Source organism: Elephas maximus, chromosome 4, assembly GCF_024166365.1.
Source record: "Elephas maximus indicus isolate mEleMax1 chromosome 4, mEleMax1 primary haplotype, whole genome shotgun sequence".
Lineage (NCBI taxonomy): Eukaryota > Metazoa > Chordata > Mammalia > Proboscidea > Elephantidae > Elephas > Elephas maximus.
The window spans coordinates 150,223,448-150,246,112 of NC_064822.1; positions in this window are offsets into that span (position 1 = coordinate 150,223,448).

Sequence of the window (22,665 nt, forward strand, 5' to 3'; positions counted from 1 at the left end):
GAACTCACATTCCCAAAAACATTCTTTAATGAAATGGAAAAACTAATCTCCAGCTTTGTATGGAAAGGAAGGAGGTTCAGAATAACTAAAGCAATATTGAAGAAAAATGTAGGAGGCCTCACACTTCCTGATCTCAAAATTTACTATACAGCTACAGTAATCAAAATAGCCTGGTACTGGTTCAATGACAGACACATAGAACAATGGAATAGAGAACCCAGAAGTAAATCCATCCAAGGACAGCTGATCTTCGACAAAGTGTCAAAATCTATTCTACGGGGAAGAAACAGTCTCTTTAACAAATGTTGCTGCAAAATTGGATATCTATTTGCAGAAAAATTAAACAGGATTATACCTCACACCGTGCACAAACTAACTCAAAATGGATCAAAGACCTAAATGTTAAAGCTAAAACTATAAAGTTCCTGGAAGATAACAGGGTCAAAACTAGGGGACTTAATTTACGACATAAATAGCCCGTCAAACAAAACTAAAAATGCAAGAATGAAAGAATATTTTATACAAGGTCACAGCCAACTTGTCTAAAAAGGATTTTGTTTAGAGAAATACTTTTATTTAGGCATACTTGTATGTTTCATTGTTGACAGGTAGTGATCATGCCTTAAATGTTCATTTTGTCTTTAGCACCAACATTTTAAATCTATAAAGCTAGGCATCGAGTAGTAAGCAAGAGCTGAGTGATTTCTGGTCTCCCATAACTCCCGTAACTGGGATCTCCAAAAAATTAAATATTTATATTCATCAAAAGACTATGGGGAGAGCAAAAAGAGAACCTACAGACTGGGAAAAAAATCTTTGACAATGACCTACCTGATAAGGGCCTAATCTCTAAAATATATGGAAAATTTCAACAACGCAACAACAAAAAGACAAACAATCCCACCCCCCAAAATTGCAAAGGACATTAACAGACACTTCACCAAAGAGGGCATTCAGGCAGCCAATAAATACATGAAAAGATGCTCCTGATCGTTAGCCATCAGAAAGACATAAATCAGAAGTACAATAAGATACCATCTCACCCCTGCAAAAATGGCAATGATCAGAAAAAATGGAAAAAACAAATGCTGGTGAGGTTGCAGGGTGATTGGAACTCTTACACATTGCTGGTGGGATTGTAAAATGGTACAAACACTGTGGAAAACAGTATGGCATGTCCTCAAAAAGCTAGAAATAGAAATACATTATGGCCAGTAATCCCACTCCTAGGTATATATCCTAGATATAAGAGCAGTGCCATGAAGAGACATATGCACACCTATGTTTATTGCAAATAAACAATGGCAAAAATATGGAAACAACTTAAGTGCCCAACAATGGATGAATGGCTAAACAAACTGTGGCACATGCGTTCAATAAAATATGCAACTATAAGGAAAAATGAGGAGTCCATAAAACATCTTATAAAATGGATGAATCTGGAGGACATTAAGCTGAGGAAAGTAAGTCAATCACAAAATGACAAATATTGTATGGCCCCATTTTTATAAAAAGTCAAGAATAGATATACACACAGAAAGCAAAGTTCTTAGAAGTTTACCAGGGATAGACTGGAAAGGGAGGAGAATCACTTTCTAGATAGTAGACACTTGTTACTTTGGGTAATGGGAAAAGCAATTCCAAATACAAGTGAAGTCAGTACAACTTGACCAAGGTAAATGAAGACACTAAAAAGTACATGAGAAAAAGAGAGAATTATGGTAAATGCTATGTTGTTGTTGTTAGGTGCCGTCGAGTTGGTTCCGACTCATACCGACCCTATGCACAACAGAACCAAACATCGCCCCGTCCTGCACCATCCTTACCATCGTTGTTATGCTTGAGCTCATTGTTGCAGCAACTGTGTCAATCCACCTCATTGAGGGTCTTCCTCTTTTCCACTGACCTTGTACTCTGCCAAAGATGATGTCCTTCTCCAGGGACTCATCCCTCCTGACAACATGTCCAAAGTATGTAAGACGCAGTCTCGCCATCCTTGCTTCTAAGGAGCATTCTGGCTGTACTTCTTCTAAGATAGATTTGTTCGTTCTTTTGGCAGTCCATGGTATATGCAATATTCTTCACCAACGCCACAATTCAAAGGCATCAACTCTTCTTCGGTCTTCCTTATACATTGTCCAGCTTTCACATGCATATGATGTGCTTGAAAATACCATGGCTTGGGTCAGGTGCACTTTAGTCTTCAGGATGACATCTTTGCTCTTCAACACTTTGAAGAGGTCCTTTGCAGCAGATTTGCCCAATGCAATGAGTCTTTTGATTTCTTGACTGCAGCTTCCATGGCTGTTGATTGTGGACCCAAGTAAAATGAAATGCTTGACAACCTCAATCTTTTCTCCGTTTATCATGATGTTGCTCATTGGTTCAATTGTGAGGATTTTTGTTTTCTTTATGTTGAGGTGTAATCCATACTGAAGGCTGTGGTCTTTGATCTTCATTAGTAAGTGCTTCAAGTCCTCTTCACTTTCAGCAAGCAAGATTGTGTCATCTGCATAATGCAGGTGGTTAATGAATCTTCCTCCAATCTTGATGCCCCGTTCTTCTTCATATAGTCCAGCTTCTCGGATTATTTGTTCAGCATAGAGATTAAATAGGTATGGTGAAAAAATACAACCCTGACGCGCACCTTTCCTGACTTTAAACCAATCAGTATCCCCTTGTTCTGTCCGAGCAACTGCCTCTTGATGTATGTAAAGGTTTTTCACAATTAAGTGCTCTGGAATTCCCATTCTTTACAGTGTTATCCATAGTTTGTTATGATCCACAAGTCAAATGCCTTTGCATAATCCTTCTGGTATTCTCTGCTTTCAGCCAGGATCCATCTGACATCAGCAATAATATCCCTGGTTCCATGTCCTCTTCTGAAACTGGCCTGAATTTCTGGCAGTTCCCTGTCGATATACTGCTACAGCCTTTTTGAATTATCTTCAGCAAAATTTTGCTTGCGTGTGATATTAATGATATTGTTCTATAATTTCCGCATTCGGTTGGATCACCTTTCTTGGGAATAGGCATAAATATGGATCTCTTCCAATCAGTTGGTCAGGAAACTGTCTTCCATATTTCTTGGCATAGACGAGTGAGCACCTCCAGCGCTGCATCTGTTTGTTGAAACATCTCAATGGATATTCCATCAATTCCTAGAGCCTTGTTTTTCGCCAGTGCCTCCAGAGCGGCTTGGACTTCTTCCTTCAGTACCATCGGTTCTTGATCATATGCCACCTCTTGAAATGGCTGAATATTGACTAATTCTTTTTGGTATAATGACTCTGTGTATTCCTTCCATCTTCTTTTGATGCTTCCTGCTTCACTTAATATTTTCCCCATGGAATCCTTCAGTATTGCAACTCGAGGCTTGAATTTTTCTTCAGTTCTTTCAGCTTGAGAAACACTGAGCACGTTCTTCCCTTTTGGTTTTCCATCTCCAGCTCTTTGCACATGTCATTATAATACTTTATTTTGTCTTCTCGAGTGGCTCTTTGAAATCTTCTGTTCATTTCTTTTACTGCATGTATTCTTCCTTTTGCTTTAGTTGCTCGACGCTCAAGAGCAAGTTTCAGAGTCTCCTCTGACATCCACCTTGGTCTTTTCTTTCTTTCCTGTCTTTTCAGTGACCTCTTGCTTTCTTCATGGATTATGTCCTTGATGTTATTCCACAACTCGTCTGGTCTGCAGTCACTAGTGTTCAATGCGTCAAATCCATTCTTGAGGTGGCCTCTAAATTCAGGTGGGATATATTCAAGGTCATATTTTGGCTCTCGTGGGCTTGCTCTGATTTTCTTCAGTTTCAGCTTGAACTTACATATGAGCAATTGATGGTCTGTTCCACAGTCGGCCCCTGGCCTTGTTCTGACTCATGATATTGAGCCTTTCCATAGTCTCTTTCAACAGATATAGTCAATTTGATTTCTGTGTGTTCCATCTGGTGAGGCTCATGTGTACAGTCACGTTTATGTTGGTGAAAGAAGGTATTTGCAATGAAGAAGTTATTGGTCTTGCAAAATTCTATCATTTGATCTCTGGCATTGTTTCTATCACCAAGGCCGTATTTTCCGACTACTGATCCTTCTTCTTGGCTTCCAACTTTCGTATTCCAATCCCCAGTAATTATCAATGCATTCTGATTGCATGTTCGATCAATTTCAGACTGCAGCAGCTGATAAAAATCTTCTATTTCTTCATCTTTGGCCCTAGTGGTTGGTGTGTAAGTTTGAATAATAGTCGTATTAACTGGTCTTCCTTGTAGGCATATGGATATTATTCTATCAGTGACAACATTGTACTTCAGGATAGATCTTGAAACGTTCTTTTTGACGATGAATGCAACAACACCATTCCTCTTCCAGTTGTCATTCCCAGCATAGTAGACTATATGATTGTCTGATTCAAAATGGCCAATACCAGTCCATTTCAGCTTACTAATGCCTAGGATATCAATGTTTATGCATTCCATTTCATTTTTGATGATTTCCAATTTTCCTAGATTCATACTTTGTACATTCCAGGTTCTGATTATTAATGGATATTTGCAGCTGTTTCTTCTCATTTTGAGTCGTGCCACATCAGGAAATGATGGTCCCGAAAGCTTTACTCCACGCACGTCATTAGGGTCGACTCTACTTTGAGGAGGCAGCTCTTCCCCATTCATCTTTTGAGTGCCTTCAAACGTGGGAGGCTCATCTTCCAGCAGTATATCAGACAATGTTCCACTGATATTCATAAGGTTTTCACTGGCTAATGCTTTTCAGAAGTAGACTGCCGGGTCCTTCTTCCTAGTCTGTCTTAGTCTGGAAGTTCAGCTGAAACCTATCCTCCATGGGCGACCCTGCTGGTATCTGAATACCGGTGCCATAGCTTCGAGCATCACAGCAACACACAAGCCCCCACAGTATGACAAACTGACAGACACGGGTGGGGGTAAATACTCTAACATATACAATTTAGCAACAACAGTAAAAGCAACCAGAAATATGTGTGTGGTTACATAGGTACATATGGATGCATATATGTGTATAGGAAAGCATGTGAGTAAATGCACATGCATGTATAAGTGCATCTGTAGGCATATATATACATTTGTGAGTGGTATATACATATATATATATATATATATCCATATACAACAAACCATATTGTTTTGTTTTTTTATATACAACAAACCATATTGTAGGGGGCACAGTTATGAAGGCTTCCTAAATATATCCAGATAACTTGCAGGATTGGTTCACTGGGTTAAATGGGTTAGGGACACAGTTTTGGGGACAACTTAGTCAACTGGCATAACATAGTTCACAAAAATAATGTTCTACATTCTAGTTATGGATTTTGGAATATTCTGGTGAATAGTGCCTGGAGCCTTAAAAGCCTGTGGGCAGCCATCTAAGAAACAACTCTTGGTCTCTACTCATATGGAGCAAAAGAGAATGAAGAAAATCAAAGGCTCAAAGAAGAAACTAGTCCACAGGACTAACGCCCCACACAAACCACAACCTCTGCTAACATGACACCAGAAGAATTAGATGGTGCCAGGCTACCACTGCTGACCATTCTGACCCAGGACACAATAGAAAGTCTCGAATAGAATTGGGGGAAAATGTAAAACAAAAATCAAATTTCTAAAAAAGACCAAACCTGCTGGACCATTAGAGACTAGAAGGACCCCCAAGACTATTGCCCTAAGATTCCCTTTGAATGTAGAATTGAAGATTTTTCTGCAAATCACCTTTCAGTCAAATAATAGATTGGTTTATGAAATAAACAATATCACCTGTGAGTCATGTGCTCCCTTAAACAACTATAAGAGACCAAACAGTCAACATCTACCCCAAAATAAAAATGAGAAGGCAAGGAGGGGAAGGGAAGCTAGATCAATGAAAAGAGAACAGATAAAACGGAAATAATGGGAATGATGATGCATTGTGAAAACTGTAACCAATGGCATGAAACAATTTGTATAGAAATTGTTAAAGATGAGCCTAATTTGCTGTGTAAATTTTCACCTAGAACACAATGAAATATTATTTAAAAATATCTGGAAATAATTTTTTAAAAAATCTGTGAACAGTAAAACCACTGTTTAACACAGATATCATGTATTGAATTGTGTCACCCCAAAATATCTGTCAACTTGCATGGGCCATGAGTCTCAGTATTGTGTGATTTTCCACCCTTTTGTCATCTCATGCGATCTTCTTGTGTATTGTAAATCCTGTCTCTCTATGATGTTGATGAGATGGGATTAGTGGCAGTTATGTTAATGAGCCAGAACTCAATCTATAAGATTGGATTTTGTCTTAACCCAATCTCTTTTGAGATATAAAAGAGAGAAGCAAGCAGACAGACAGGGGGATCTCATACCACTGAGAAACGAGAGCCAATAGAAAAGTGTATCCTTTGGACCAGGGGTCCCTGTGCTGAGAAGTTCCTTGACCAGGGAAGATCTGGGACAAAGACCTCTCCCAGAACCAACAGAGACAGAAAGCCTTCCCCTGGAGCTGGCACCCTGAATTTGGACTACTGCCTATGAGACTGTGAGAAAATAAACTTCTATTTGTTGAAGCCATCCACTTGTGGTATTTCTGTTATAGCACTCTAGATAACTAAGACAACAGCTTAGAGTTAATTAGCAAACTAGAAGATAATTGTGAGGACGTATAGAGTGATTAAAAGATGTAAAGTCTGACCAAGTGATTAAGAGGCATAGAAAATACAATGAGAAGGTGTAATATGACAGAAATTATAGAAAATGAAGAAAGGTGATCTTCCTGTAGATAATGGTTCAGAATATTCCAAAATTGATAAAATGCTTGCATATTCAAATTCACATAGCACAACAGTTCCTGAGCAAACAGAATAAATCCACATCTAGACAAGCGATGAAATCCCTGGGTGAAGAAAACGGTTAATATACTTGATTAACAGGTTGAGAGTTCTTGTCCACCTACAGGTGTTGTTATTACAGGTGCCCTTGAGTTAGTTTTGATTCATAACGACCCTATGTACAACAGAACGAAACACTCCCTGGTGCACCGTGCTCACAATCGTTGTGCTTGAGGCCATTGTTGCAGCCACTGTGTCAATGCATCTCGTTGAGGGTCTTTCTCTTTTTTGCTGACCCTCTACTTTACCAAGCATGATATCCTTCTTCAGGGACTGATCCCTCCTGATAATATGCCCAAAGTATGTGAGACATAGTCTCCCCATCCTTGCTTCTAAGGAGCATTCTGGTTGTACTTCTTCCAAGACACATTTGTTCATTCTTTTGGCATATTTTGGTATATTCAATATTCTTCACCAACACCACGATTCACAGGTGTCAGTTCTTTGTCTTCCTTATTCATCATCCAGCTTTTGCATGCATATGAGGCATCCACAGGTGCCTCTAAAGAAAGTCTTGGCAATCTAAATCTGAAAAATTAGCCAAGGAAAGCCCTATGGAGCACAGTTCTACTCTGACACCTATGGGATGGCCATGAGTCAGAATCAACTCAAAGGTAGCTGGTACTGGTAGACATATGATAAGTGTGGAGTAAAGGACCTAGTTTTTACCCTAAGCCCTGGTGGCATAGTGCTTAAGAGCCTGGGCTACTAACCAAACGTTTGGCAGTTCAAATCCACCAGCCACTCCTTGGAAATGCTATGGAAATGTCTACTCTGTCCTTTAGGGTTGCTATGAGTTGGAATCAACTCAATGACAACAGGTTTGGTTTTGTTTAACCTGATCTTTGTCTTTGGCTTCAGATCAATAACTCTTAGAGCAATTGGGATGCCTTGGTCTGGGACTTTCAGGTCGCATCTGAGGATTTGGGCTGATGAGTGAGGCCTTGCCAGACCAGAAAGCACTCACCTGAGAGGCTGATATCAACTAGCCTCCCAAAGTATGCTTTAGCCTATTATGCAAGACTGGTAGAAAAAACCCATGAAACGCAGAGACTAAGAGAGCTTCTGGTTGGCGAGCTCCCCGTATGACAAGTACATCTGCTCTTGGGAAGATAGGTCGTCCTTTGAGACATGGAAGCTTCATGCTGGAAATCTTTCTGGACCTCATCCTATGTGTCTCATTGTTTGTATACTATTGGTTACAATAAATCTGTAGTTGTATGATATCCTGTCTGTGACTGTTGAGTTGTTCCATTAATTATCGAACTCATAAGGGCAGTAGGAACCAACAAGTCAGAAAAGTAAGGGTGTTTGTTCCAGTCCCCAAACTTGCAGATGGCATCTGTCTATTTGGCAGTCTGAAGGATAGTGTCTTTTTAATTTGTGATCTCGGACCTAGCTCTAGGTGGCTAGGCTCAGAAAGAGTGCCAACTGGCGGGGCAGGGGGGGAGGTAGAGGGCTGGCAATGAGGATGGAGAAGTGGGAATGTGAGGGCTGGATCAATCTTTGCCTTTCGGGGATTGTATTCATTTGGATCCTTAAGGGGCAATAGGAAAAAGTAAGTTCAAACAAATAAAAATCTGTAAAGCTTCTGAAGAGAGGGATCAAATACTGTTTCCAAAAAAGCAGCAACAATTAAATTTTTAATACTCGTCTCAAGTGCCAGAATGGAAATGGGAAACACATGAACTTATTTTCTCAAAGAGTTGAATGAAGCTGAGAGAAGATCTAGAATCAAATCCCAGCTATCACTGAAAAATAAGAGTAAAATATGACTGCAAGAAAATATTATCAAAACTTATATCTGATAAAAAGCTTTTATCCAGAAATTTATAATGAACTATTAGAGCTCAATAATAAGAAGACAAACAATCCTATTTAAAAATAGAGAAAATATTTAAGCACACACTTCACTAGAATAATTATATGAATGGTAACTAAGCATATGAATAAATGCCCAGAAGAATTAATTACTAGGGAAATGCAAATTAAAACCACAATTAGATCTAAATATAGAATGACTAAAACTAAAAAGCCTGAAAATACAGTGGGATAATTTGGCATGTGTTGTAGATATACCTCAGGAAAAAAAAAATTTACTTTCATTTTCTTTTTCATTTACAATTTAGAAAATTAATTGCTGGGGAGTGCGAAAAGGCCGTTAATCAGAGTGTCAATTATCAAGATTTGGAAGTAAAAATAAACCATAAGAAAGAAGCTTTAAATGGAATTTTTGATGACCTGGCTCTCATGCAATAATATAAAAATAATTAACGAGTTTTTTTCACCCTGTATTAGTCATAACGGACCCCTGGTTGCATAGTGTTAAGAGCTTGGCTGCTAACCTAAAGATCAGCAGTTGGAAGCCACCAGCTGCTACTTGGAAACTCTATGGGGCCGTTCTACTCTGTCCTGTAGGGTTGCTATAAGTCTGAATCCACTTGACAGCAATGGGGTATTAATCATATTGGGCAAGATTATGTTCTTATAACACACTGAAAGTTTGGCTCAAAAGTTATTTTTTGTTCGTGCTGTATGTTCATGGTCGGTTGGCAGGAGGGTAATATTTATAATGGTCTTTCAAAGATTCAGGATGGCAAAGGCTCCATTTCTACACATACAGCATATTTTGGTCAGGGAAAGGGAAGGTTGGAAACCCCTTCAATCACTCCTTTGCAACTTCATTTGACTTATGAGACTTCCAGTCAAATTTCACTGACCAAAGCAAACATAATTGTCATGTCTATCTTCACAGGGCAGAATTTCACACTCTAATAATTTAGTGGAAGAAAGAGAGGCACTAAATAAGTGACCATCACACACCTCACTCACTATTTCCGTTGTCTTATATATAAAAAAAAAAAAAAAAAAAAAACACTGACGGCATCAATAGTTACATAAAACTGGTTTATAAAAGTTTTAAATGTTATCTCAAATTATTTTTCAAAGAATTTCATAACCAAGTGACACAAGCATTTTGCAAGAGTCCCATCACAGGTTGGAACTGCTTGAGGGGGTACATTATTTTGAGGGAATTACTGTATGAGGAAATAGAGATATAAAATCTTAAATTTAATGAAGTTGATTTCTGGTTTAAACCTGACCTGAAAGATGCTTCTGGGAAAACAGTAAATACTGTTGAAAGCTTTATTATTAGGTCACAGTAGAATCATTTTGGTGACCATTTCTAAATATTTATCATAAATGATCCACCATTTTCCATGCATGGAATATTAACTGGATTTCCACAAGGCTTGATGCACTGAATGAAAATATTGAAACTATCCAGTGGTGGAATACCCTCAATTATATTAGAGCCTTACAGAAGATAGGAAACATGAAGCAATTCTCAGTAAACATGGGATGCCTTTATGTAAGCCATGTATTCTCTTTGGCAAATCATAACTGAAGTTTTATCTGATGAAACAGACATTTAAGAAAAAGGTCATCATTCAGCTTAGTATTGAAGACGGCAAACAACAACAGCATATGTGTAATACATGAAGAGAAATTGTGAATGATGGGAAAAGTTCCAAAAGAGTAGCAGTCTTAAAGAGTTTGAAACTCTCTGGTCTTATCCAAGGACGTAACCCCAGCACTAATAAAGTGCCTAGCCAGGTCCTTGATAGATTCACGTAGCCTGTAATAAATGAATGGGTGAATCGCAGAGGACGAAATAAAAAATAGCATTTTAGAAATGTAGGAGAGATTTTCATTAGAAGTTAGTGCTATCTCGCTGTTTGCAACCATTGTGAGAAACTGAAATACCAAGAAGTGTTTGGAGTCATCCAACATTTATGTCTAGTGTCTAATCAATATTTTGTACAGGGTTATAAAGAAGTGTTAAAGGAGGTTTTAAATTGTTTTCTTTTTTTTATTTTGAGATACAACAAAGATCGTCCAACTCAGTTGTCATGTAAAAACAGAAGCAGAAACAGTATAGATAAAAACAGGTGGATAAGAGAGACAAATTGGATTAAACTGGCTCAAACACCAGTGACAGTCACCCGTGAAAAAAGTGATTAAAAAAATGAAAATGGCCTGGAATTCAGAAACTTGTTTGAATGATCTACATTTTACTTTTTACCACAGAGTACTTGGATCAGTCAACTTCGTATTTAGGATCCAGGAAATACTGGTCATGATGCTCAGTGTCCTGAGGGATAAGATATTTAGGGTAAAACTAAATTAAGATGTAAAATAAAGGGCAAGAAGTTGACCTTAGTTGATGTTACAAGAAAAGATTGACCCGTCCTTAGACATTTGTTACATTCTACTGGCAACAGAATTAATAATAAGATTGTGTAAACTCCTGATGATCAAAATCCATCTCCTTCTTCCCTCTCTAAATCTCCTCTGTTCCCTCCTCCCCCACAGAGTTCAGTCCTCTGCTTGTAAACCAAAAAACCAAACCCATGGCCACTGAGTAGATTCTGGCTCATAGTGACCCTATAGGGCAGAGTAGAACTGCCGCATAGAGTTTCCAAAGAGCACGTGGTGGATTCAACCTGCCACCTTTTGGTTAGCAGCCACAGCACTTAAATGTCAACCCACTACATTGGCCGGAAATTGAACCCAGGTCAACTCTTTGGAAGGCAGCTATGCTCAACACTATACCACCAATGCCACACCCTCATAAATAGACATAAAAAGATACTTGTTTGGTATTTATCAAAATGATGTGTCAAGTAATCTATAACTTGTATTTTGCCAAGTCGGTAGAACTTATGCTTTCCGTTTTCATACATATTCCTTGTGATTGATACGGAACTCTCTGGTATTTTTCTTCCCACAGGGTCTTATTTAAAGGCTCTTAAACTAATGAACCAAACCAAAAGGTCAGCAGTTTGAATCCACCAGCTACTCCTTGGAAATTCTATGGGGCTGTTCCACTCTGTCCTATAGGGTCACTATAAGTCTGAATCGACTCTATGGCAATGGTTTTTTTTTGGGGGGGGTGGTAAACTAAGGAACACTAAATTTTTTTTATTAACTTTTATTGAGCTTCAAGTGAACATTTACAAATCAAGTCAGACTGTCACATATAAGTTTATATACACCTTACTCCGTACTCCCACTTGCTCTCCCCCTAATGAGTCAGCCCTTCCAGTCTCTCCTTTCCTGACAATTTTGCCAGCTTCCAACTCTCTCTATACTCCCATTCCCCCTCCAGACAGGAGATGCCAACACAGTTTCAAGTGACCACTTGATATAATGAGCTCATTCTTCATCAGCATCTCTCACCTACCCACTGTCCAGTCCCTTTCATGTCTGATGAGTTGTCTTCGGGGATGGTTCCTGTCCTGTGCCAACAGAAGGTTTGGGGACCGTGACCGCCGGGATTCCTCTAGTCTCAGTCAGACCATTAAGTATCATCTTTTTATGCGAATTTGGGGTCTGCATCCCACTGATCTCCTGCTCCCTCAGGGGTTCTCTGTTGTGCTCCCTGTGAGCGCAGTCGTCGATTGTGGCCGGGCACCAACTAGTTCTTCTGGTCTCAGGATGATGTAGGTCTCTGGTTCATGTGGCCCTTTCTGTCTCTTGGGCTCTTAGTTGTCGTGTGACCTTGGTGTTCTTCATTCTCCTTTGATCCAGGTGGGTTGAGACCAATTGATGCATCTTAGATGGCCGCTTGTTAGCATTTAAGACCCCAGAGGCCACATTTCAAAGTGGGATGGAGAATGTTTTCATAATAGAATTATTTTGCCAATTGGCTTAGAAGTCCCCTTAAACCATGGTCCCAAAACCCCCACCCTTGCTCCACTGACCTTTGAAGCATTCATTTTACCCTGGAAACTTCTTTGCTTTTGGTCCAGTCCAGTTGAGCTGACCTTCCGTGTATTGAGTATTGTCCTTCCCGTCACCTAAAGCAGTTCTTATCTACTAATTAATCAGTAAAAAACCCTCTCCCACCCTCCCTCCCTCCTCCCCTCATAACCACAGAAGTATGTGTTCTTCTCAGTTTATACTATTTCTCAAGATCTTATAATAGTGGTCTTATACAATATTTGTCCTTTTGCCTCTGACTAATTTCGTTCAGCATAATGCCTTCCAGGTTCCTCCATGTTATGAAATGTTTCATAGATTTGTCACTGTTCTTTATCGATGCATAGTATTCCATTGTGTGAATATACCACAATTTATTTAGCCATTCATCCGTTGATGAAGGAACACTAAAATTTGAAAGGAGATTTTATAGGAAAAACAAACTTTCAATTAATTATAGTTCGTGAAGTATTTGAGGATATAAGAGAAAGGGGAAAGTTGAAAAAAAGGAGCTAAACAGGTTAAGCATTCAGTGGGGATATATACCTGTACAACTTTGGAGTAAATAATAAATTGAAAAACCATATCGTATATGCTTAGTATTATAATTACAACCATTTTTCCTAGAGAAATATTTGCATGTGTCAACAGATTAAAAGGCACCGCACTGAAGCATTGTTCATTATAATGAAAAATAGGACACAACCTAAATGTTCATAAATAGAGGGGAAAATGAATACATGGTACATATATGCACTGATATACTATATAACAATCGAAAGATATATATATATATACACACACACATATATATATAAAAACCTAACCCATTGCTGATGAGTCAATTCCCACTCATAGCAACCCTATTGGTCAGAGAAGAACTGCTCTATGAAGTTTCCAATGAGCGACCGGTGAATTTGAACTGCTGATGTTTCGCTTAGGAGCTCCAGCAGGGCTCCTTCTCTCTATATGTACATACATATGTATATATAATATATATATACATAAAATTTTGACAGATAATTTGAGTATTACTAAATGAAAAAAAAGCACAGTGTGAATAAGGTTCATTCCTAATAATGCTACTTAAGCAAAATTTAAAAAAATAATATCATGTAAGAGTGACTTATCTACTTATACCCTTGTATGAATATAAATATTTTAAAATAGAATAGAAGTCTACATGTCAAACAAATACAAGCTATTATATCTGGAAATGGTGGGGGGAACCTGATCATGCTTGATGAACATAGTGGATTTGAGCTTTATTTCTAATAATATGTAATCTACTCTGCATTTATCTATTATCTCATTATCTGACATTTTGCATTTACTACAATAGTAAAAATTCTGCTGTTCAACTCTGTTGTGTATTAACAACATGCATCTGGCAGTAACGAATGACGTGTAAGGTGAGAGTAATGCTGGCTGTGGTGGTTAAGGTTATGTGTCAGCTTGGCTGGGTTGATGATCACTGGTTTGGCAATTAGGTAATAACGTAATACAGCAGTTATGTAATGATATAGTCACCTTCCATCTTGTGATTTGATGTTGTCATCCTCCATTTTTGCATAATGCTAATTTTTACATAACAACCTGGCCTTTGAAAGCTAACCATGTCAATAAGTGAGGAACAGGTGTACTTTAAAGGAAAATATATTCACATGTCATTTAGCTAATATCAATGTTTACACAGGATAAATATGGGAAACAGATATACAAGAATGTTAATAGTGGATAATTTGGGAAATCAGAATATAAGTGCTAGTTTTAATTCTATTTTTACTGTTTTCATATTTTTCAAAATCTCCAAAGTAAGATAGAATTGAAAGAGAGTGTCACAGAAATTACTTGATAACCTCCCCTCAGTTGCCTTCCAAGGATTCAGTGAGGATTTAAATTGAAAGAAGATTGACTTCAGTGGTAACTTAAGTAAATGGGATTTCATAAAGGAAGAATGGAAAGTCAGAGAAGTAAAAGATACAAAAATAAAAGTTCACACTCTTAGAATATATAAGAATGCACATTCAACTCTTTTGAGTAAATGACAAGAATATTCTCCTACAGGGCTCCAAATTAATATTATTTCAAGAGCCCTTCTAGGTGCTACAGATGCCAAGTGTGTAGGTAGAATAAATAAGTCAACACTTAAAATGGAGAAAGGTAATTGTTACAGATGATGGGACACATGATGTTTAGGGCACATGGAGGAGTTACCTAGCTCAGCCTAATGTGGGTTGGGGAGGCAGGGTCATCAGCAAAGGTTTTAAGCAAAGGTTGACATTGGAGCTAAGAGTAGAAAAGTAAATTAGAAATTAGCCAGGTGATCATGAAGTGTAGCAGAGGTGTAAAGGAACTGAAAAACAAGAGAATATTTTCAGACTGAATTTCTTGAGAAGAGGGATTGAATCATGTTGACTTTTACGTCTACAATCCCAAATCTGGCAAAGTAGATACAACCTTTATTTTATAAACGAACCAAAGAACAAGACAACCATCCATTCCAATTTGTTTTCTATTTGTAAAAGGAAAATAATAAAGCATGCATGAACATAATAAGAAGCTTTAAAGAATGAGAAAATTAAAAATTTCTTAATGTAAAGGGATTACCCAATTTCAAATTTAAATTATTATATATATATATATAAATTTTCATCTATGTGTTTTAATAAATGTTAAACAGAAATGTTAGTGCTTGAAATGTAAACAAAAAATTTAATTTATATTGCCTTAAATGTTCTGTGACAAAAAATTGATTCAAGTTGCTTGGTAACATTTACCACTAAGTGAATATCAAGGCAATTTAATATTAATTATTTTAACACTAATGGAATAATTTCTAAAATACTGTCAAACTACGAAATACTGTGAAATATTAGCTATTAACCTTTTATGGTGTATTCAATTTGCATGAAGTTTTCACAACTGCAAAATGATGTGGAAGAAGTTCACAAAATTTATAGATATTGATATTCATATTTCAAAAATGAATTAAGTAAAGAAATGAAATCAAACACAAGAAAATCAAATGAGTTATTCACTTATACAGTGTTTTAGATCATTTTGGCAAGGCTGGATTTTTTCTGGTAGTATTGGTAATAAAATTCTCTGTTTATAGGATTATGATTATTTTTATGTATAAATTACTAAGAAATATTAATTACAATTCTAAAGTAGTGATTTTTTTCTCATTGAATTTACCTGTAATTGCAAAGATTTTTAAATTATTTGAAGTATTACTTTTAGGTATTCGGAAATATTGTAATTGTATTTTTCAAAAGATCTGCTACTCTTATACATATTCCAAATAATTGTTTAGAATTTTGGAAAATTAATGAAACCTGAAAAATGTAAGAATAATGAAAGAAGCAAAAAGTAATTAAGAGCCACACCACAAAAATAGGCAGTCTTTTATTGTCTTCTCACTTTTAATACATCACATGTTCGTCTGTGATTTGCTTTTTCTCCTCCCAAAAATATCCTGAAATTTATTGCCTTTCAATAAAGACCTATATTTTCACCTTCAATGATACATATTATTAAAGATATGTTAAGAATATAATTCACTTAATGTCCATTATGCTAAGGAACATTTAGGTTGATTTTAACATGTAGGTTAAAATATAGCAATGCAGCTACTTGGACATATATCTTTCCCTATTTCTGTATTTTCTTATGATAAAATCTTAGAAGTGGAGCTGATATTTCAAAGAAACTGATTATCAAAAAAAGTGATAAAATTAGACATTTCTCCCTTAGATAGTACAGGAACATGCCCATTTGCCCTTAAACTAGTCAGTAGTCAGTTCTGTATATATTTTTTAAATATTTGCTGCTATGCTAAGGACAAAGCAACGTATCAGTGGTTTTATTTTTATTTACTTGATTATCAAAAAGCTTCCTGGGTGGCACAAGCTGCTTGCTATTGGCTGTTAACACAAAGGTCTGTAGCTTGAACAAACCTGGAAGCACCACAGAAGAAAGGCCTGGCAATCCGCTTCCAGAAAAATTGCAGCCTAGAAAACTGTATAGAGCAGATCTACTTTACAACATACGACGTCTCCATGAATCAGAATCAACTTGACACCAAAGAGTTTTGTTTTGGTTTTGGATTATCCAGAAGACTAATTATCTTAACTTAGTCACTTTTAGCTTTTTAAATTATTTATTTGTAGCCATTGTTGATTTTTCTATTGTTATATATATATATGTGTGTGTATATATATATATATTCATGCATACATATATGTATGTATATAAACTCTTCAATTATAAGAAACAGTGTCTTTTACGTTTTGCAAATATTATTTACAGGCACCTTTTTATTTTTGATTCTTAATGTTTTCACTCGCCAATATTTTTCAGAAGTAGCCCAACAGGTTCTTCTTCCTAGGTTATCTGAGTATGGAAGCACCATTGAAACTGTCCACCATGGGTGACCCTGCTGGTATTTGAAATACCAGTGGCATAGCTTCCAGCATCACATCAACTCACAAGGCATCACAGCGTACAACAAACTCACAGACGTGTGGTGGAGTGCTCCTTGGAAGTGAGGATGGCAAGACTTTTTCTCAAGTACTTTGGACTTGTTATCAGGAAGGACCAGTCCCTGGAGAAGGAATTCATGCTTGGTAAGGTAGAGGGGTCAGTGAAAAAGAGGAAGACCCTCAATAAGATAAGCTGACACGGTGCTGCAACGATGGGCTCAAACATAGCAACAATGATATGGGTGACACAGGACCAGGCAGTGTTTTGTTCTGTTGTAATAGGGTAGCTATGAGTGGGAAGTGATTCAATGCCACCTAACAACAACAAAAACAATTTTATTTTCAAATAAACTTTTGGCATTTTGACCAATAAAGAAGTTTGCATTATTTGTAATAATACAGTAATCTTTTTTTATTTTACTTTATTGATAGTCTGCACTTCTATGTCTTCTTTGGAGTAAACTTCCTGTTCTTAGATTTTAAAGTATTCATCCTTTCTATTTTTTTCTAGTGCTTTCATGATTTTTTTTTAATGTAAATCTATGATTCATTAAAAATTTATATTAAAAGCTCATATAAAATGTACATAATGACATATTAGGGAAGTGAATAGAAAGATTAAGACCATTTTAGGAATACTAAAAGTCTTTGAGATTTTTGGCAAAAGAAACAATGTCTGCAAATGCTTAAGGAGTAAATAGGTAGTTAGAATCTTAGAAAGTCTAGAGAAGAGATGTAATTCTGATGAACCATAAGGCCAAAATTATGATAATGATAATAACAATAATCATATAGGGATAGCTTTAAGCCCTGAACATAATTTAAGAAATAAAGAGTCAGCTCTTTCACCTTACAGTGAGTATTTCAGAGTTATTGTACTGGTTATTGTAAAATAAATAAAGGAGTTTAAGGCTGCAGGGTTGTTATAACTGAAAAAATTAGCTTGCTCTTAGAAATTCAGGCAAGTTCTGATAATTTCCTATAAAGTAAAGAATTGTTAGAATGACAAATAATCTTACTCACAAATTTTGGTTTGAGAGTAGGTCAGACTATGGATAGGTGATTGATGATGATGGACTGATGGTGATATAAATTGATGACAATGACAATGATGAAAATGAGAAACCTGGATTTATAGATTTCTTACCCTGAAATAGACCCCATGCTAAGTTATTTCCATGCATTAGGTCATATATGGTTAACAAGACTATTATGGTTATAATGCAGTCTTTCTCTTTTTAAAAATGAGGATATTTTAAAGGAAGCAGTTTCCCTGAAACCACACAGTTAATTAAGTGACAGGGCCAGGATTTGAATTCAAATCTATTACATTCGAAGATAGAACTTTTTTCCTCACTTAGTGAGTAGCATCTTCCCACTATCCCCGTGTTAAATTGAAGATAAACCAAAAATCAAACCCATTGCTGTGGAGTCGATTCCGACTCGTATCGAGCCTATAGGACAGAATAGAACTGCCCCATAGGGTTTCCAAAGAAGAGCTGTTGGATTCGAACTGCCAACCTTTTGGTTAGTAGCCATAGCTCTTAATCATTATGCCACCAGGGCTCTCTCTCTATATATATATGTATACAAATGGAATATATTAACCCATTTTATTTTAATGTCTAAAAGTTTTTCAAAAACGCTCATGGAGTTGAAGCACAATCTTAATGACACCAAATCTTAGGCGCTATAATAAAATGTGAAGGTATTTAAAGCTAATTAATGACAATTTTGCCTCAGTTATCACCTCTATAGAAACTCTAGAATGTCACACCAGGATCCTGAACACTCGATGCTGTCGACTTAAAAGTTAGAAAGAAGAGAATAAAAAATTAGAAGAGGTCTACCAAAATCTGAGCTTTAAACTCTCCATGGAGGGAGTCCCTTGTGCATTTCTACATCCTCAGCCCATTGCTTGTTGACCAATATATTGTAGCTGCTCAAAAAAATCTTTGTTCAAAATAAAATAGTGAATTAAGTATATCACATAAACATATATATACTGTACACTATATATATAGATGGATAGATAGTACAGTAAAACCTGTGAAAGCCAGAATCTGTATAAGACAGAAACCTGCCAGGGAAGGAAAACCAAAATATATTCCACTAAAATGAGCAATAGAGAAGTGGTAAGACTGCACCCAAAGGTGGAAAACTTGCAAGACCCGGAAACACAAGGCAGTCCTGTAGAGTACCAGCTCTCACAGGTTCACTGTATAAAGGCAAATACATAATAATTTAACTACATATAGATAAAAAAACTATCTCAGGTTATAAATTTTAATTATTTAATAGCAGATATTTCTACATTCTTCATATTAAACATTCTGTACATTAATGTTTTATTCCATTCAAAGATTTCCTATGGGTAGTTAAATGTGATTTAATAACTATACCATTTTGTATTAAACATACATAAAAAAAAAAACATACATACCCACAAATAAAAAATAAAAACTGGCTTTAAAATTTTTAAACCAAAGTTCTCAAACTCTTATATTGTTGATTTTTGAAAAAATAGAAATTTGATTGCTACGAATATGTAAAAATCAATCATTATTATACATGTTACTTTGTTCAAACTACTTTCATTTTCCATTCATAGGTAAATGAGAGTAATTCCTGGTATTAGATTCATTGTGATATAATATGCTTCAGTAAAATAAAAAAATAAGACAGAGTAAAACTGCCCCGTAGAGTTTCCAATAAATATTAACATTTATTTAATACTGAATAAATAAATATTCAGTAAAATATTAATATTCAATTTATTTTCTTCTAATTTTCATTTACAAATGTTAATATTTACATTCACAATTAGTTTCTATAACTTAGTGATTCTTCTGGGATACCCCAAACAACTGTCCATTAATATCTTGGCACTTTGTCATGTTTGTTATCTTTTAGAATACTGCCTATGCTCTTAACCACAATACCACTCTATTAACAGAGCAGTAGTAGTGAGATTTAAAATGTAAAGAGAACACTGAATCTTTAAATCAGTTGCTTCAGGGAAGAACAAAATCATGGTTAGTGCTTTGGAAAAATATAACTTATTAAGAATGCCTGGAAGAGAAGTATTGAAGAGAAGAAGAGACAAAGCAAGAATCTGTAAGAAAACAAATCACTATCTTTCAAGAAAATTTGAGTGTCTGTTCTGCTCCAAGAATTGAAGGTAGTGTAAGAGGAGGTAAATGTCAAGACGTGTTTTCCTTATCTGTTGGTACATAACAAAGCATGCTGAAATGTAATGACTTAAAAAACAATTACCATACAACTCCCTCTCGTAATTTTGTAGGTTAACTAGGCCTGGTTGGTAGCCCTTTTACTCATGGTGGTATCTGTTGGTACTACAGTCATTTGGGGCTCAGGTGGGCTGAAACACCCAAGATAATTCACTCAATTACCTGACAGTTGTTAGGATGGCCAACAGTCCTGATTTGCCCAAGTCTGAGGAGTTCCAAGAACATGAACTTCTCAGTTTTAAAATTGGTATACTCCTTGGCAGACTGGGACAAGTTGGTCATTCTACAGTTGATGCTTACTGTCACAGGGACCTCAGGCTACCTATTGGTATTTTGGTTCTTCTCCACGTGGTCTCCATATGTGGACTTCTGATGATATGGAATCTGGGTTCTGAGAGAAAATGTCTCCAGATTGAATATTCCAAGAAGAACAAAGCAGAAACTGCCTCTAAAGTTTGGGTTCAGAAATCCCTGATCGTACTTTTGTCTGCCTTCTCTAGTCAATACTGTCAAAGATGCTGCCTAAATTCAAGGCAAGAGAAAATAATTCCATCTCCCAATGAAGGAGTGGCATGCATGTAGATGCAGCTGAAGAACTGAAAATGACCATCTTTGGAAAGTAACCACACGGTTTTTCTTATACGTGAATAAAAATTCCTACTAGATTATTGTCCATTTTAAACAGTAGATATACTGAAGATGTCTTCTATTTCTAATACTAAAAATAGATAACTTATAATGGAACAGTATGCTGGAAAATGTGGCAGGCCAATAAATCTTACCTTCTATACAGAAGACCTGGATTCAGTTCCCAGCCAATGCACCTCATGTATAGCCATCGCTCTTCTGTCAGGGGAGGTTTGCGTGTTGCTATGGTGCTGAATAGGTTTGAACAGAGCTTCCAGACTAAGATGGACTAGGAAGAAAAACCTCGTGATCTTCTGAAAAATCAGCCAATGAAAGCCCTGGGGATCACAATCATCCCATCTCCACCTGATCTCAGGGATGGCACAGGGCTGGTTAGGGTTTAGCTCCATCTTGCATGGGGTTGCCATGAATAGGTGGCTGACTGAATGGTAGCTAAAACAACAGCAATAAATCTTAAAGAGATATGCATCTCATTATGTATTGTGGAGAAGCTATAGATTCTTTGCTTTATAATTCTCATGTACTATGTTCATAGCACATAGTCAACTTTCAATAAATATTTGTGGAATAAATCAATACTTTAGAACCAAGATTCCTCAGAAAAATTCCTGATCATTCTAAGGAATTTTGGTATTACCAGTTTAAACCTCTACCTACAACAAATTAATGTAAATATCTTTTACTCAACATGGTGTATTTAAGGGATGCATCCAAAGGACAGGTTAAAATAAGTAATCATAGCTTTTAAACAAATGTATATAATTTCAGACATTAAAAAAAAAATCCCTAGAAATAGCATTTGTCCTCTATTATATGTTCTCCCTGTATATTCCTATAATTTAATGCAATTTTTACCATTTGGTTATCTGATTAAAGACTCAGAAAGAGTTAGGCTAGTGTCAGAATTCTTCTAATAGTTTGAGTTTTTAAATATTATATGTCCATTTCTCCTCAAATTGTCATCCTCAAAACAGAACAACAACAACAAAATAATAATGTTGTTAGGAGCAGTCGAGTTGGTTCCAACTCATAGCAACAGAATGAAACACTGCCTGATCCTGCACAATCCTCACAATCTTTGTTATGCTTGAGACCATTGTTGCAGCCACTGTGACAATCCATCTCATTGAGGGTCTTCCCCTTTTTTGCTGACCCTCTAATTTACAAACGTGTTGTTTTTCTCCAGTGACTGACTGATCCCTCCTGATAAGATGTCCCAAGTATGTGAGACATAGTCTCACCATCCTTGCTTCTAAGGAGCATTCTGGCAATAATAATAACAAGTAAATTACTCTATGAAATTGTTTCATCAGAGTGGATGACCAAATATTTTTTATGACATATAAAAATTAAGTGGAAATTACACAACCTTATAGGATAGAGTAGAACTGTCCTACAGGGTTTCTAAGGAGTGGCTGATGGATTCGAACTGCTGACCTTTTGGTTAGCAGCTGAGCTCTTAACTGCTGCACCATGAGGGCTCCTACATCTATGGAGCATAGCACAAATCAGACTTACCACATCTCAAGAAAGAAATGCTAAGACAGTGGAGGGCAAAGAAATGTCTGACATTGACCAGAAAAGGAGTAGAAGAAAACGATAAAACAATCAAA